Genomic DNA, 4,680 nt, shown 5'->3' with positions numbered 1-4,680 from the left:
AAATAATCCTTTTAATTTGTTCACTACATGACCCTTCTACTTGATACTTTGTCATTTTCAGTGATTTGTCTTTTTCCTGAATGTGGACCTTAACAGCATATTATATTAAGAACTGGAAAATAGTGAAACAAAGTAATACATAAGCAAAGCTGGGCCTTTTGTAACATAATTCCCAGAGACAGATGCAAAGCAGTAATGGAACCCAGTATTCAGGAGCAAATAGAAGTATTCTATAACATTTGATAAGAAGTTAAACCCTACTGAGCTATAGATACTTTTGTTTGCATTACAGCAGTTGTGATCTGCAGTTTGTTTGTTTGTTTGTTTGTTTGTTTGTTTTTTAAGACAGGGTCTCTCAAGCCATCCTCCTGCCTCAGCCTCCCAAGTAGCTGGGATTATAGACATGACCCACCATGCCCGGCCTGCAAAATCTTTAAGCAAACTTTTGTTGTAGCAAGCAAAATAATATCCAGAGAATTAGTTTATTTTTGATCCTGTGATTCAGGATTAAAAAAAAAAAATTTAAGGCCTGAGTGCATGGCTCACACTTAAAATCCCAGCATTTTGGGAGGCTGAGGTGGGAGGATAGTTTGAGCCCAGGAGTTGGAGTAACATAGCAAGACCCTCGTATCTACAAAAAAAATTTTGTTTTTTAATTAGCGGAATGGGGCGTGACAGAGCATACAGGTGGTCCTAGGTGCTTAGATAGTTGAGGTGGAAGAATTGCTTGAGCCTGGGAGATCAAGGCTGCAGTGAGCTGTGATCGTGCCACTACACTGCAGCCTCAGTGACACAGTGAGACCTTCTCTAAAAAAAAAAAAAAAATTAGGCCGGGATAGGGGGTGTGGCTCATGCCTGTAACCCCAGCACTTTGGGAGGCTGAGGTGGGCGGATCCCTGAGGTCAGCAGTTCGACACCAGCCTGACCAACATGGAGAAACCCTGTCTCTACTAAAATACAAAATTAGCCGGGCGTGGTGGCGCATGCCTGTAATCCCAGCTACTTGGGAGGCTGAGGCAGAAGAATCGCTTGAACCTGGGAGGTGGAGGTTGCAGTCATTGCGCTCCAGCTTGGGCCACAAGAGCGAAACTCTGTCTCCAAAAAAAAAAAAAAAAAAAAAAAAAAATTTAAACTCTCCTCTACACTCAGTGTTTACAAATTAATTTCCTTTACTTTTCTGAATATTTTTCTATTTTGACAAGAAAGGAATAGCAAAAATGTCACGTACAAAATGGCACCATCTTCCTATCATGCCAGTTTTGAACTCTTTAAAGAACATTAACCTTTAGAAAGAAAGATGTTTATCTACTTGCAAGGAACATAACCCCCAAGAGATTTTCCTGGACTGTGCCCTAATTTGTTGGATTTTTATCAAATTTCCTGCATATGCTCATGCAGTCATATTTAATTAGTCATAATTCTTCTTTAGAAAAGGCTTGTTTTAAAAAGAAGCACAACAACTGTGATATCTTTGGAACTTATAAATATCTGGTCTAGGATTTCCTTAAGCTAGTCATCTGTTTCCTCATTTCAAAAGCTCAAACAGTGTTAGGCTGTGTTTTTAAAATGTTGGATTTGTTTTGCAAATGCAGGAAAAGCAACACTTCCTAATTTGCTTAGATGGGTGCCCATATAATTTGGTGTTTTATCAGCTCTAGATGAGTGAGTACTGGTGTAATAGTGGGAATAAGCAAGTTGGATGTGTGCGCATGCACATAGATGCCTATGTGTGTCTGTGTATAAGTAATATGATGAGGTTCTAGTAGAGAATCAGTATGAAAGTCCATTCGTTCTTTAAATATTCAGGACCAACAGAAAGACTGAACTAAAGTGAACAAAACTGGTTCTGCTAAGCACATTTTCTGTCCTTTGGCCATTGATTGACTCACTTCTCTTAAGTGGAAATAGGATAGAACCTTTTTGTCTATTCTTTAAGGATAGCACATATTTGTCTAAATCCTTGAGTTAGATTAGTGTATTCTTGGCCAGGCATGGTGGCTCATGCCTGTAATCCTAGCACTTTGGGAGGCCAAGGAGGGCAGATTGCTTGAGTTTAGGAGTTCGAGACCAGGCTGGGCAACATCGTGAAACCCTGTCTCTACTAAAAATACAAAAAATTGGCTGAGTGTGGTGGCTCATGCCTGTAATCCCAGCACTTTGGGAGGCTAACGCGGATGGATCTCTTGAGGTCAGGAGTTTGAGACCAGCCTGGCCAACATGGTGAAACACCGTCTCTACTAAAAATACAAAATAGCCAGGCATGGTAGTGCACACCTGTAATCCCAGCTACTCGGGAGGCTGAGGCAGGAGAAACGCTTGAACCCAGGAGACAGAGGTTTCAGTGAGCCGAAATTGGGCCACTCTACTCTAGCCTGGGTGACAGAGTGAGACGCTGTCTCAAAAAAGCAAAACAAAACAAAACAATATAAAAAATTAGCCATGTGTGGTGATATGTGCCTGTAATCCCAGCTAGTTGGGAGGCTGAGGCCCAAGAATTGCTAGAACCTGGGAGTGGAGGCTGTGGTGAGCCGAAGTTGTGCCACTACACTCCAGGCTGGGCAACAGAGCAAGACTCTGTCTCAAAAACATAAACAAATTAGTGTATTTTTATAGCAGCATAATATTTCACAAAATGGTGTTTTAAGATGGGTTACACATTATTTATTCATTTATTTTTGAGACAGAGTCTCACTCTATTGCCCAGGCTGGAGTGCAGTGGTGTGATCACACCTCACTACAACATCCACCTACTGGGTTCAAGCGATTCTCCTGCCTCAGCCTCCCAGGTAGCTGGAACTACAGGCGTGCACCACCATGCCTGGCAAATTTTTGTATTTTTAGTAGAGACAGGGGTTTCACCATGTTGGCCAGGCTGGTCTTGAACTCCTGACTTCAGATTATCCACCCGCCTCAGCCTCCCAAAGTGCTGGGATTATAAGGATGAGCCATCGTGCCCGACCTAAGATGGGTTACAAATTAGTACAGTATTTCAGATACTTTTTTTTTTTTTTTTTTGAGATGGAGGCTCTTTCTGTCACCCGGGCTGGAGCACAGTGGTGAAATTCCAGTTCACTGCAACCTCTGCCTCCGGGATTTAAGCAATTCTTGTGCCTCAGCCTCCTGAGTAGCTGGGATTATGGGCACATGCCAGCAAGCCCAGCTAATTTTTGTATTTGTAGTAGAGACAGGGTTTCACCATATTGGCCAGGCTGGTCTCGAACTCCTATCCTCAGGTGATCCACCCGCCTTAGCCTCCTAAAGTGCTAGGATTAAAGGCATGAGCCACTGAGCCTGGCCTAGATCATAATTGCTTATCATCCTTTATATCATAACTGTACTAAATAAATTTGGCCTAGAGATCTAGCTCAAAATTTTATGCTATGCAGGAATTTCCCTTAACCACTCGTTGTGTTAAGTGGTTAGTCAGCTTTTGTTATCATTGTTAGCTAAGAGAATGCATCGGAAAACACCTAGAACCGGTCCTGGTACAGTTAACTTGTTTTGCTTAAAACCATTTTTAAAATGAAGAAATTTTACCAGTGAATATTATTAAATTTATTCAAAGATTTACTGATTGCTTATATTCTTTTTTCTTTACTGATTATGTAAGCAAAACATATTATTTTCACAAATTCATATATCTTTTTGTGCGTATATTAACATTAGTATATTTATTAGTCTTTATTTTACAGAAATTGATCATATGTGACTTACTTTTTAAACATGTCTCAGATATCTTTTTATGTAAATAAAAATAGGTCTATCTGTTCTTTTTCTCCCTGGCTTTCTGCGGATAGACTGTCATCATGAGTGACATGGTAACTATCCGCACTAGAAAGTTCATGTCCAGCTGACTACTTCAGAGGAAACAAATGGTCATTGATGTCCTTCACCCTGGGAAGGCAACAGTGCCTAACACAGAAATTCAGGGAAAACAAGCCAAAATGTACAAGACCATACCAGATGACATCTTTGTATTTGGATTCAGAGCTCATTTTGGTGGTGGCAAGACAACTGGCTTTGTCATGATTTATGATTCCCTGGGTTACGCAAAGAAAAATGAACCCAAACATCGACTTGCAAGACATGGCCTGTATGAGAAGAAAAAGACCTCAAGAAACCAACGAAAGGAACACAAGGACAGAATGAAGACAGTCAGGGGACAGCAAAAGCCAACGTTGGTGCTGGCAAAAAGCCGAAGGAGTAAAGGTGCTGCAATGATGTTATCTGTGGTTGTTGTGGATTTTTCACGAGAAGATTAATAAACTAAAAGCTTTTTTTTAAAAAAAGGTCATCTTATTCATTTTAATGCTGCAATGTATTATTCCATTTTATGGCTGTACCATAGTCACTTATCTAAACCCTCTAAGGTACACATTTCTTTTTTTTTTTTTGGATATGGAGTCTCACTCTGTAACACAGGCTGGAGTGCAGTGGTGGAATCTTGGCTCACTGCAAACTTTGCCTCCCAGTTTCAAGCCATTATCGTGCCTCAGCCTCCCAAGTAGCTGGGATTATAGGCGTGTGCCACCACACCTGGCTAATTCTTGTATTTCTAGTACAGACAGGGTTTCACCGTGTTGGCCGGGCTGGTCTCGAACTCCTGACCTCAAATGATCAGCCCGCCTCAGCCTCCCAAAGTTCTGGGAGTACAGGCGTGAGCCGCCGTGCCTGGCCAGT

The 4,680-nt window shown here is 41.4% G+C and overlaps 1 pseudogene; it reads left to right on the top strand.

Annotated features, from left to right (window-relative positions):
* Positions 1 to 3,806: 3,806 nt before the first annotated feature.
* On the top strand, positions 3,807 to 4,207 carry LOC697205 (small ribosomal subunit protein eS24 pseudogene; annotated as a pseudogene).
* The last annotated feature ends 473 nt before the right edge of the window (positions 4,208 to 4,680 follow it).

This window comes from Macaca mulatta, chromosome 14 (genome assembly GCF_049350105.2).
Source record: "Macaca mulatta isolate MMU2019108-1 chromosome 14, T2T-MMU8v2.0, whole genome shotgun sequence".
In the NCBI taxonomy this organism is placed as follows: Eukaryota; Metazoa; Chordata; class Mammalia; order Primates; family Cercopithecidae; genus Macaca; species Macaca mulatta.
This window is presented reverse-complemented; position numbering and strand designations above follow the sequence as displayed.